This window comes from Dasypus novemcinctus, chromosome 8, assembly GCF_030445035.2.
Source record: "Dasypus novemcinctus isolate mDasNov1 chromosome 8, mDasNov1.1.hap2, whole genome shotgun sequence".
NCBI lineage: Eukaryota > Metazoa > Chordata > Mammalia > Cingulata > Dasypodidae > Dasypus > Dasypus novemcinctus.
In genome coordinates this window covers 114716645-114730319 of record NC_080680.1, presented here as the reverse complement: position 1 = coordinate 114730319, position 13675 = coordinate 114716645, and the positions used below count along the sequence as shown (strand labels likewise).

The following is a 13675-nucleotide window of genomic DNA, read 5'->3' as shown; positions in this document are numbered from 1 at the left end:
CTCCTGCTCTCCTAGTATTTCTGGGAATCCCTGGGAACTCATTCATAAGCCTTCACAAACATGCTTTTGGCCATTTTCTTCCTTTCCAGATTTGGTTTATTTTGGTGAGGTCTGCCGCCTGAAAAGCAGCATTGTGAAGGTGCCTCCCTGTTGCTATGGCTACTAGAGCCTGCCATCAACAGAGCTGCATAGAAGGCCTGGCTTCATTGTGTTCTCAAAGCCACTGGTGCTGCTGCCCACAGTGGTGGCCTCACTAGCTGGTACCTCTGTGCTAAGACCACCCGAATGGGAAGAGACTCTCTTTCTGTTTTGAGTCTACCTCCATACTTGGAGCCTTGAAAGCCTAGGAAGATCTCACTGAGAAAAACGTAAATCCAAGTGATAGATTCCTGACCCTGGAATTATCCTCTGCCTCCCATCATTGATCAATAACTAGTGTGCCTGATGGACTACATCTAAATGTCCAATGAATGTTTTCTCCTCTTACTTACCTTTGTCCCTCAAGCAAGTAGACTTACTTCTGGTGGGCCCTACTTGTCTTCACTGGCAACTGAATCTTTCAGCAATGAGAATGTTAGCCCACGTTGGGATTTCTACAACCTGCATGTATATTTAGTGATACTCTGATTTTTGGGTTTCAACGATCAGTTACAATTCAGAAACAATTTGTGGAACTCACATTGAATTGCCAACTCTTTATTTTGCCAACTGAGGAAAATAGCAGAACATAACAGAACCGAAAGCAAAGCCATTTCCCAAAACCATACAAAGAGAAAGGACTGGACCTTTGTCAGCTGTTTAATTTAATAACCAGAAGACAACTATTTTGACACCAAAAAAAAGTGGGAAAGGCATACTCCCAGAACCAAAGATAGCCCTTTAATTGAATAATTCCTCATTTTGCTGTCAACTGTAAAATATTTGTTACACTCTGGCATTTGGAAACCACTGTATTGCTTCATTTGCTATTCATAACAACACTATGAAGTAAGTGTTATCATATCCCATTTTACTACTGTAGAAGTTCAGGACTAGAGAGGTGAGGCATCTTGCCAACAGTCACAGAGATAATAAAGAGAGGAGTGGGGACTTAATTCCAAGCCATCCACTACCAAACATGTCCTTGCTTGGGTGACTAAAAGCTGATGATGATTGGGATACTCGACTGGTACTCAGTTTGCTCAAGTATTTATAATGTTTTGATGATTTTAAAAATTCATCTCTATAATCCCTGAAGATGCTTCCGAAATTGTGGGATTGTTATTGTAATTCTAAGTGTTGCAGAAGTCCAGCTATTTCTCTCTGTAAATCCACACAAAAATGGGCAAACATGAAATCTTTCTTGATTTCATTTCACTTCCCTTTCCTTTTTCTTCTCTACCTCATTCCTCATTCCTCTTGAGTCTTTCTCTTACCCTGGCCTTTTCTGTCTCTGAGATTGGTACAATCTGGCCATTGACGATATCTCCAAGTAATAAGCTCTTGAATGACCTGCCTCAAGATTTACTTATGTTGGATGTTCCTTCTGTTCGGGTGAATCTCCAGTTTTCGTTAACCATAAACGTGTACAAAATGGGTTATTTTATGGGGATGGCTGAAGGGATGGAGAGAATCAGGAGATTTACTCTTGGAAGGCACAGATTTAACATTTCATAGTTCTACATTTTGTGAGTGACTCTAGAGGTTCATGCTCTATTGTCATTCATAGTTTTTCTAGGGCAACAATTTGAATCAAGTACATGAGCTACAAGGATTGCCCAGCTCCTATACCTTAATAAGGCTTTTGTTGTTTATATTTACTTATTTAGCTCTTATAAAATGTCAGTGATGCGGATCTCAGAATCCCCATTTTACAGATGAAGGAAACTTGACAAAGGTAGTCAAAAGTTAGAGGATTCTGAAAACCTTGGGCTCATTCTTCTCAAGCATAAAAATTATATGATATATTAGAGCACATTTTAGTTAAATTATGTAGGAATTGTATATATTAGCTTCTAGGGACTTCATTACTCTTTTGAAGCTGAAACCTTTACAAACCATTATTTTGGTTGTTCACATATTTATTTCTAACTGGAGAAAGTAAGAAGAAATTGGAATGTAGAAACTTGGGAGAGTGGAATATGAATTATGTGAGTTTTTGTTTTAAAGGGAAATTATTTTGACTTCTTATCTTTATTAGGACATATGATGATCGTGATACTAACATATCAGTGTTCTGTCCATAAGTTACATTTTACCTAAGATATATCCTTGACATTTCCTTGAAGCATTTTGCTTTTTCAGGTGGAAGGAGATCTAATTTTGAGTTTAAGTTGGGTTTAGTGGAGACCATTTCTTGTTTTCTCTTACCTTTTCCCAGGAAGTTTTTCATGATTACAGAAACGTTTATGAAAACACTGGTATCCATTTTTCTCTTTTGGAGAAACCTCTCTTGAGGTTCTGTGGGATGAAACATGGATGAATGAGGATGGGTGGGTGTTTTTTTTCAGAGTATCAACTGTAATATAGTGGAATTTTAGGAGTAACCATTTTAGAGTTTGGAAAGTTATGTAATTTCTCCAAAGAACAAGTTGTTTAAGATGAGAGGATAGATTCCTTTGGGACAGATTGATAAAATTATGTCTGATAAGATTACATCCCCTCCCCCCCCATTGATAATTTACTATTTACCCATGAGAGAGGGCTTAGGACATCAACTGTTTGGGGATGCCTAGGAGATTTCAAAACACAGATTCACTGGAGCCTATGAGATTAAATGTCACTGGCCCATTCATTCATACAATCAATGATTCATTCAACAAATATTGATTATGAACAACTGTTCTAGGCATGACACAAGAGGCTGGGTATAATGTGGGGGAATAGTGCAGATATACACTCTGTACTCCTGTGGAGCTTGCTGGCTGGGGAGAGAGATAATAATCACACAAAAAATATAATGAACAGTTTGTTGAGGATTTTGAAGGAAAAGGGTTTAGAATGTACAGGGAAAGAAAAAGAATCTGAGTTTCTGCTCAACCTTGTCCCTTACCTTTAGTGAACCCACCACCCACCACTCAAAACCCAACTAGCAAGAGAGAGCTACCATGTACCAACTGCATTCCCAAACATCATTCTGGACACTCTCTGACTTCCTGCCTTTCTCCTTGTCTCTTTTTCATCTAGCCATTCATTCACTCACACATTCATGCAGATGAGCATGACATCCTTTTCAGGCATTTTGCTAGGCACTGGGAACACAACAGTGGAAGGCAGGCATGGTTCCTGGCCTCATGGTGACCACAGGCTGATGAGCTATGGGGTTACCAGGCAGTTAAAATACAGTGAATTTGGGCTTTGGTAGAGATGGTGCCAGAAAGTGGGAAACTAGAGAAGGTACACACTCTTACCAGGGAGAGGGACAGTGTGTTGAAGACCCTAAGAGAAGGGGGTGGCATGGGGCCATAAAGTGTTCTAGGCAGAAAGAACAGCAGATACTAAAGCCCTGGGATAAGAGAAAGCAGGGTTTTCCAGTGAACTGAAGAATATTAAGAGCAATGGAGTGAGGATGCAAAGGAAGAGAAATGGAAGGACAGAAAATTGGAGAGGAAGGCACCAGTAAGATTATGCAGGACTTGGAAGGCCATGTGAGTGAGTTTGCATTTACTCAGTGCTTGGATATCTAGGAATCTTCTCCTGGTTAGGTCCTCAAGTCCTTTATGATTTTTATTTTTATTTCTGAGAATGCCATTGGCTTGGTTATACCTAAGTCTCCAGAACCCAGTTCTCTTATTCATCTACTTTCTTGGTATTCTCAAATAGGTCTGCCCTGGGTTTGATAAAAATGGCCTGGGTATAGAGGCTTAGGCCAATGGGAACTTCAGAAATCACCACTTACAAGGTGGTCTTGAGTATTTTCATGAAATACACTGAGCATCTTAAAGGATGAGTAGCTGGTTTTACCTGAACAAGGGGATTAGGGTATATGGGTGTTATATTAGTCAGCCAAAGGGGTGCTGATGCAAAATACCAGAAATTGGTTGGTTTTTATAAAGGGTATTTATTTGGGGTAGAAACTTGTAGTTACCAGATCATAAAGAATAAGTTACTTCCCTCACCAAAGTCTTTTGCCATGTGTTGGAGCAAGATGGCTATTGATGTTTGCCAGGGTTCAGGCTTCCTGGATTCCTCTCTTCCTGGGGTTCATTTCTCTCCAGGCTCAGCTCCTCTGTTTTCTCCACAAGGTAATCTGTAGACTAAGGCTCTCTAGGCTTTGACTCTCTCCACAATGCCAGCTGAAGACTGTCAAGTGACTGGCTCTGTGTCTCCCCCTGTGCTCCTGCTGTGTCTAAGGAGCCGTCTCTATTCCTCTGTGTTGTTCTCCTGTATGTTCACTTCCTAGGCTCCAGCTCAAAACTCCAGCATCAAAACTTCAACTCTGTCCTTTGCCATGTCTTTTATCTGTAAGTCCCCACTTACCAAGGGGCAGGGACTCAACAACCTACTGATGTGGCCCAATCAAAGCTGTAATCATAATTTAATCATGCCCAGGTACAGACCAGTTTACTAACATAATCCAGTATCTATTTTTGGAATTCATGAACCATGTCAAACTGCTACAGTTATAGTGACAGGACTTTTAAGGACAGGGGGCCAGGAATGTTTACAATCACTGCAGTTTATAGTATTTCTGCCTCCTGCCTTCTGTAGGTCAAGCCCCTTGGGGAAACTGAAGCAGCTCAAAGACTAAATGGTGAATTTTACTTGATTCCTAAAACCCTCTCTTACCCTTGAAGAGTAACCAAAGTTAGAAAGAGTTTCAATTAGGTCCACAGTCCTATATCTGAAATCCTTGGAGCCACATATGTTTTAGAAATCAGATGCTTACGATTTGGGGAAAGTAAAGTGAAGCTTATATTTTGTATTTTCTGACACCCTTAGAGTGTCTGAAGAGGCACTTTATAATCATTGCATTAATATTTCTGTAGCCAGACCATAAAAATTAGGTAAACAAAGACTAAAAAAATGTCAAGTTAGTTCAGGCCAAATTTTGTCCCCAGGTGAGTTAAGTTCACAGCAGATTTTGCTGCCAGATGAGTTATATAAAGATGCTTAGTTTTCAGAGCATTTAGATGTCAGAATTGCAGATTAGAGAGCTCATGGACCTGTAGCATATCCGTTTGTTAGGTGTGATGGTGATAGGAACTGAGAAACTCTAGAAGATTCTTAACCAGGGAGAGAAGTTCTGGCTGGAGACTGACTAAATCAGACCGTCTGGGAATTAACCTGGAAAAAGATACGTTTAACAAGCTTCCCAGGTGATTCTGATTTACACTAGAATTTAAGAACCTCTGCTTTAGAAAAAAATTTCTGAGGGAGATCGTGAAATCTTCTCTATACACTTAAAATGTTGATTTTCTTGAGATTTCTGTGAACTGCTATATGCATCAACTTTGCATCAAACAAGCCCCTGCCAGAGCTAAGATTCCAATTCAGGTAATTCAACATTTGATGTTTCATGGCCCTTCTAGGGACAAGCACTGCCCTCCCGGAAGACCCATGGGAACTTGGACAATGCCTTGGTTGTCCCTACCTCTGCTAGACACTGTGGAAAGCATGACTGATTCCTGCTCTCAGACTAGCCACTTCTCCATGAAGAGAAAACACCTACACTTATTAATAGTAATTGAGTTGGTTACAACTCACCTCACTACTTGTTGGGGATTGAATCATGTGCCTCACAAAAGACATGTTCAAATCTTAATCCAAGTTCCCGTGGGTGAGAACCCATTTGTGAAAAGGACCTTGGAAGATGTTACTATTGGCTGAAGGGAGACTCATTTGTGAAGAGGATCTTAGGGGATCCTATTTAGATGAGATCAAATGGCATCCATATGCCCGAGATCCTAATAAGCACAGGAAATTCGGACACAGTCAGTAGAAGCTAGACGTCAATAGAAGCCAGAAGTTAGCAGAAAACAGAGAAGCAGACACAAGGAGAGGGGATTGCCATGTGATTGCCAGAATGCTACAGACAGGGGAAGAAAGCAAGCCCTGCCAATACTTTGAAGTTGCATTTCTAGAATCCGTATCCATGGGACAATAAATTTCTTTTGTTTAAACGAACCCATTGTGTGGTATTTGTCATGGCAGTGCTGATAAACTAAGAAATGACTGTTATCGCTTCTTTTTGACTCAGAGCTACACTGAAACATGTCCTTTAAAAAATTAACATTTTTACTTTTGACTTTTGGAGAAATAATAAACTCATATGGTAGAGATAATAGAGGGGGAGGGAAACCATTGAAAGAAGAGTATGTGAGGCACATTTTTCGATATGTCAAGATATAAATATGATTACCCAATATATGAATGTAATATATATTATATATATTTATTCATATATGTATTCATATATATAATATATCAATATGAAACAACAAAATCTATAAGGGGCTAATTGAAAGTGGAATGAAAGAACAAGGACTTTGGTGTCAAGCCAGCCGTGCCTGTAAATCTCAGTCCTATCCTTATCAGATTTATGACCTTGGGCATGTTAACTGAATCTTTGTGTTCCAGTTGGTCCATGTGTAATATGGATATAATAGCACCTACTTAATGAGATCAGCTTCTCTTTATGGAATCACCTGGAATAGTGGATGTTGGTTTATTCCATTCTCTCTGCCCACAGCGCTATGGTCATTTGGGTTTCTGCATTTACTGCCCCGCCCTGCTGGTGTCTTACACCGGACTGTGAGCTCTCAGAGGACATGGACTTCATCTTTCTAATTCTTTCATTCCTTGTGTCTGGCACATGTAGCCCTCAGCAAGGGTTTGCTGAAAAGGGAGGGAACAGCATGGATTACTGTGAAAGAAATGGGCAAGTATTTAACAACCAGCTCATCGATCAAGATGTGTGCACATGCATGTGTGTATATAAAGAATAAATTTTGCTGATATGAAAGATGTATAGCATAAATTTACAAGTAATAATAAAATGCACAGTACTTTTTATTGCCAATTCCATATAGTCAATTGATTCTCTCAGCTTTCTTAAGTCTAGACCAGAGGTTGGCAAACTACAGCCTATGGGCTCAAAGTGACCCACCATATCTTTTTGTAAATAGAATTTCATTGAAACACAACCGCACCTTATAACTTTTTTTTGCTACAATGGCAGAGTTGAGTATTTATGACAGAGATCATACAGTTTGCAAACCTTAAAATATTCATCTGGTCCTTCACGAAAAGGGGATTGGCAAACTTTTTCAGTAAAGGGCCAGATACTAAATATTTTAAACTTCTTTTTTAAAGCCCTAGTCTAGACAATCAACAGACTACATTGAGCCCTGATTTGTAGTGTTTGCCTGTTTCTGTGTGTAAATCACCATGAATGATTGCAAACTACCAACGTGATATCAATGAACTTGGAGTTGGGAAGCCAGTGCAAGCAGGCTCTAGCACATTCCTGGGTCTTTGAGTTGGTTCCTATCAGAGGTTTGGATCTTGAGAAGTTTAGGAGAGAGTCAGGCATTCCAGCAGTCCACCCCCTCTCTTTGTCCTCTACTTAAAATACTAACGATGCTATTGCAGAATTTGATCCAAGCTAGACTTACTCTTCGTGCAAAGAACAAAATGCACTAGCAGAGGTAGGGATGGAGGCCAAACCCAATGAAGGAACCACATGGAGACTCTGGTTGCTAACACAGTGCTCATCACCATTGGGTTCCCTGGTCAGTCCTGCCAGCTCTAGTGATATCCTGATCACCTGATTCTTGTGAATAGGATCGTGTCAGTAGCGCTTTGGAGAAGGGGTGAAGTTTTTGAATAGTTTGACTTCATTTACTTGGCTACCTATTTGTAACCGGGCATTTGGCCTCTATACTTGGGAGGCTTATCATGTTCTCTAATGGCAATGTGGTGCCCTATTATTTACAATATTACGCTTTTAGGGGAGAACAGGGAAGAATCAAAGCCAGCTGATGTAGTTATTATCGTGAGCAGACAACAGGGCAAAACCACATCATCCCATGCCTTTCATGCAGAGCTTGTTAATGGGTGTAATTTTGTTAGTCTTGCAGTAAGGATTCTTTAGGTCATTCATGCTGTGAGAGGTAAGAAGGAAAAGCTAATTTAACAAGGTTGTCACCTTCTTGAAAGTGTATTTAAAGGCTTGCTTGTTGAAGAAATTCGAATAAAAGGGAGGGGTCAGTGCTGAAAGCTTTCTCTTCCTCTCATTTTACTTTCTCTTCATTCAACAGGGACTTCTGGAAATAAAATGTGTCTAAGGAATGGAGAAAGAAAAGGAAAGCGGGAGAAGCTACACTTCTTTCTTCTTTTTTTTTCTTTCCCCATTTATTTTCCTTTGAAAGCTGTATGTGAAGTATCTGTGGCTTGCGTGGAGTGGGTGAGGTGCTCCATAGCTCTCAGCGACATTACCAAGGGGAATCAGGGGCCAGAGGTGCGCAGGTGGGGCTGTCAATCAGAGACAACATCAAGGGCTCTTACAAAAACAAAAGGAAAGAAAATGGATGTTTAATCAATAAAGTTGCTCTCTGCTTAACCTTTTGTGTTTTAAGCAACATTCACTGGAGCCCAGCAACGGAGTCCAATATTTAACATATAAAAGGTACTCAAAAAGGTGAAGCCTTAGAGAGCAGCTAGAAAGTGAAGATAGAACTGAGAGTTAAGGAATGGAAAGAAAAAGACTTGGAGGAGAAGGAGGTCAAATGGATGCTCACAGGCTGGGATCCATTAAGAGCAGGCTGGGAAGCGCTAGAGGGAGACACAGGAAAGTCTCATGTCAGACATATGGGTGGTGGGCACCTGGTCTTCCTGAACTATTTTCAACTACCTTTCTTTACTGTGGAAGGTAATCATAATTCAAACCTTGGTTCCGATGCTCCGTGGTTAGATCCCTCTCCCTGCTCTAATCGATAGAAGACTTAGGGTACATAATTCAAGATGGTGGACAGGGACTTATCAAGCAAATGGGAGAGAAAAAAGCTGGACAGGAGACTTTGGCTAATTGGAAATACACAAGTTAGACCATTCATAATCTGCTACCTGGACAATTAAAGGAGCTTCCTAACTATCAGCTTGCCTTGACAGCAGGTCTGTCCTCCGTGGTGTCACCAAAGTCATGTTTTAATTTTTAAAATATGTGAGGTCAATTTTGAAAATTTGAAAATTACAGAAAAGTTTGAAGAGAAAACTAATAACCATCCATATCTCACTCACCACATTTTTTTTCCTTCCTCTCTTTGTCTCTCCCATCCTTCCTTTTTTCAACATTTACTGAATACCTGTTAGGAGGCAGGAACTGTTTTAGGAGATACAAAGATGAATATCATTGATCCCTCACCTTGGTCTGGAATGAAAGACCTGTAGGCAAGTAATTGCAGTGCTTTGTTTTGATATATGCACATATTTTTGGTTTTATTTTGTTTTTTAATTATGTTGATTATTCATTTTGATTAAGCCATAGAGGCAAACAGTGAAAACTTCAAAGTTATAAAAGAGCAGAGAGAAAAAGGTAAGTCCCTCTCTTACTCCTGCTCCTGCTCTCTAGCCACCCAATTTTCCATACCTATTCCAGAGGCAACTATAGGCACCAGTTTCTTATTTCTCTCTCACTGTGCTTTATGTATATACTTGCAAGTAATATATTATATACCTAATTTTACATCTTGCATTTCACTTCACATTGTACCCTGGAAATCATTCAGAAGCAGCATACTGTCTAGATAGCACTCAATTGTATGGCTGTACCCAAAACATAAAAGTTTAAAAATGTACCCTTGACTATTTATTTAGTTTTTTTTTTGTGCAAAGTGTGGAGTTAATTTTGCTCAATTCATGGAACAATGGTTCTAGTAAGATCCTCTCTTACTTTCCACTGTTTTTATATCTATTCATGTTGATTTGTGCATATATAGTTTATTTCTTCTAAATAGTGCTTATGGGAGTGGATGTGGCTTAAGGGGTTGTGCACCTGCTCCCCACATGGGAGGTCCCAGGTTTGGGTCCTGATGTCTCCTAAAAACAAAAACAAATAAGCAAATGAAAAACCAATTCGGGGGAGCAATGGTCGTGTGCTGACTTCCCACAACGAGGTCTTCGGTTCAATCCCCAGCCCCAGTACCTCCAAAAAAAAAAAAAAAGGCTTAGTGTGCCATAATATGTATTCAATACCTTTTACTCATCTGTTCTGCAGTGGTGGACATTAGATTGCTTCCAGCTTACCACTGTTACAATCAACTCAAAGAAATATACTTGAACATGTTTCCTTATTGGCCTACGTGATTATTTTTAATGGGATATACACCTAGGACTGGGAATTTCTAGGCCAAAGGATATATGCATTTTTTTTTTTAATTTTTAAATTTTTTATTGACTTTGTAATAATATTACATTAAAAATATATATGTGAGGTCCCATTCAACCCCACCCCCCCCCCTCTCCCCCCCCCCAACAACACTCGTTCCCATCATCATGACACATCCATTGGATTTGGTAAGTACATCTTTGGGCACCTCTGCACCTCATATACATTGGTTCACATCATGGCCCATACTCTCCTCTATTCCATCAAGTAGGCCCTGTGAGGATTTACAATGTCCGGTGATTACCTCTGAAGCACCATCCAGGGCAGCTCCATGTCCCGAAGACGCCTCCACCTCTCATCTCTTCCTGCCTTTCCCCATACCCTTTGTCCATTATGTCCACTTTTCCCAATCCAATGCCACCTCTTCTATGTGGACACTGGATTGGTTGTGTCCATTGCACCTTTATGTCAAGAGGAGGCTCAGATTCCACCTGGATGCTGGATGCAATCCTCCCATTTTCAGTTGTAATCACTCTAGGCTCCATGGTGTGGTGGTTGTCCTTCTTCACCTCCATCTTAGCTGAGTGTGGTAAGTCCAATAAATCAGATTGTAGGTGCTGGAGTCTGTTGAGGCTCAGGATCTGGCTATCACATTGTCAGTCCAGAGATTCAAATCCCCTAAATAGATATATGCATTTTTATCTAAGTACTGCCACATTGGACAACAGAATGGCTGTATTCTTCTACATTCCCACTAGCAGAATAGGAAGTGTCCTGTATTGCCACATCCTTACTAACTCTTGGTGCTAGTCAGCTTTCTAATTTTTGCTAATCTGATGAGAACACAGTAATACCTTATTATCATTTTAATTTGCATTTCTCTAAATATAAATGAATATGAGCATATTTTCGCATACACATTAGCCTTTTGGACTTCTTTTTATTCCTTTTCTGTATATTACTAATTCATATCCTTGTCCCATTTTCCTCCTTGACTTCCTATTCTTTCTTTATTGATTTTAGGAATTTCTTGTATATTCTATGGATTCTTGATATTTGTTTCTTGACATTGAAAATCTTTTCTCTCATCTGTCATCTGCTTGTTAACATTGTCAAGGATGTTCTTTATTAAATGGAAATCCATATCTTTGATATAATTAAGTCTACCATTTTTATGCCTTATCAGTTAAGCTTTTCATAGGTTTATTTTAGATGTCCTACCTCAACCCCAGGTTTTAAAAAAAGTATTCTTCTACATTATCTTTTACTGATCTTATTGTTACACCTTTCCCATCTACATCTTTCATTCATCTGTAATCACCTTCGTATATGGTGCAAAGTAGGACTTCATGATATATGTATGCAAACTACTTCATGTATGTGAAGTTTTCAGTTTTCATTCATGTACATGCCAGTTATTTCTGTATCTATACTGATACTTTCCTTATTGATTTGTAGTGTCACCTTTATTCTACATTAGGATCCATAAATTTTTGGATCTGTTTCAGAACTCTCAAGTACTGATTTTATTACAATGGTTTTGTAGCAGATCTTAATATTCAATAAAGCAAGTTTTCTCTCTTTTGTAAAAGGAAAGAATTATCTGTTCCTCAAAAATTTGGTAGGAATCACCAATAAAGCTTTATGAGCTGGAGTTTCTTTTTCCAGTGAAGAGGTCTTTGTCATTTTAACTTCCTTATACTTATCTGTCTAGTCAAGTTTTCTTGCACCAATTTTGGCATTTTATGATTTTTTTTTATAGACGTGTATTCATTTTGCTTAAGATTTTCAAATTAGTTAATGACAATTGTTCACAATATTGTTTAACAGGTTTTTAAAAATTCTCTTGTGTCTGTAGTTTTTTATTCATTTAATTCTATATAAATTTACTTAAATTCCCCTTGGACAGTCTTGCCAAAGGTCTATCTTATTATCTATTTTTGAAGAACCAGATTTGATATGTTAGGTATGTTAAGCTTGTTCAGTTCCCTCTTCTTTTTTTGGTCTGCTTTATTGATTTACACACTTATCTTTTACTATTTTCTTTCTTTGCATTCCCTGGAACATAGTTCTCTTGTTCTTTTTCCAACTTCTTGAGTTAAAAATCTTAGCTTGTTTTTATAATCTTTTTCAATAATAAAATGTATCTTAAGCTATAAATTCCTAAATACATTTTAACTGTGTACCCCAAATTGTGGCGCATTATGTTTCATGGCCATTCAGTTCTAATATTTCATAATTTCTCTTCTAATGCCCTTTGATCTCAAGAGCTATGTAGTACCATATTATTTAGTTTACAGATACATGGAACTTTTTTGCATGAAGGCCTTATTTTATAATTGAGAAATTTTTGCATACTTAGAAAATTTTGTATGTATACTGCACACAGGAAATATAAACCATCTCCAACAAACTTGAAACCAACAAATGTGAAGAGAGGGATGGGAAAGAAAAGATTATTACCATTGTCCAGGCTACTCACAAAAATTCTGGAAAATTGATTCTGTTAACTGTTAAAATTCAGGCTTTTAAAAATTGACCTCTTGATTTTATTATATTCACCAAAGAACTGACTAACCTAGCCAATTGTGGCTCTTGGTGTTGAGTTCTATATGACAGTCTTCATACCAGGAGCAAATAATCCATGAAGGGGTATTAGCTGTTTGTAGAATCTATTTTTTCTAGTCTGACAAGTAATAGTGAAAATACCCCCTTTTTGTGAGATTCCTTCTTGGAGACATGAAGCTGTGGCTCTTATCTAAACCCCATCCACTTTGGGAGGAGCAACTCAGGATCTTCTAACCTGATCGGAGTCACAGATTTGCTAATCTCCAGCTTCATCCTTGTGAATTCCCAAGTCATGTTTGAGAGCAACATTCAATAAGTGAACATTCCATTTCTTTCAGCTCCTTGGGGGACGTTATCTTAATCACTGAGCCTGTTAGGAAGTGCTATCCCTCATGAACTTCAGGTGGAGGTGCCCCAAGGGGCTAGGCAGCAGGCTGTGGACTGTCCACTTTGGAGGCATAGTCATGCATGGCAACAGCTTTAGATACAGGAAAGATTATGGGGCATGAGCTGAGAACTTCTGCACATGGTGGGAACCTGGATACAGGGAAGCAGAGACCAGAGCATGCCAGTTGGAGTTAAGGAACAAATGGGTGGGCATGGTTGAGACGATGGCATTAGCCTTTCCTAGAAGTCTTGAGGTCTCACTGGGCCTGTGGAATTGCTTTGGTGGGCAGCTCTCTCACTCTTGCCCACCTTGGATGTACTGGTTAGCAGAGTGATCCTTTCCTTCTTCCTCCTTCTGGGTAAAGGCAATATATTTGAGCCCACAAATTATCAGTTCAACTCAATCATGGTTTG

At 39.1% G+C, this 13675-nt stretch overlaps 1 long non-coding RNA gene across 1 annotated transcript in view; it reads left to right on the top strand.

Moving 5' to 3' along the window:
- Nucleotides 1-302: 302 nt before the first annotated feature.
- LOC131279631 (uncharacterized) overlaps nt 303-13675 on the top strand; it is a 34709-nt gene continuing 21336 nt past the window's right edge. The window contains exon 1 of the long non-coding RNA XR_009187027.1: nt 303-987. This is a non-coding gene — a long non-coding RNA (uncharacterized lncRNA). The remainder of the gene's footprint in view (nt 988-13675) is intronic.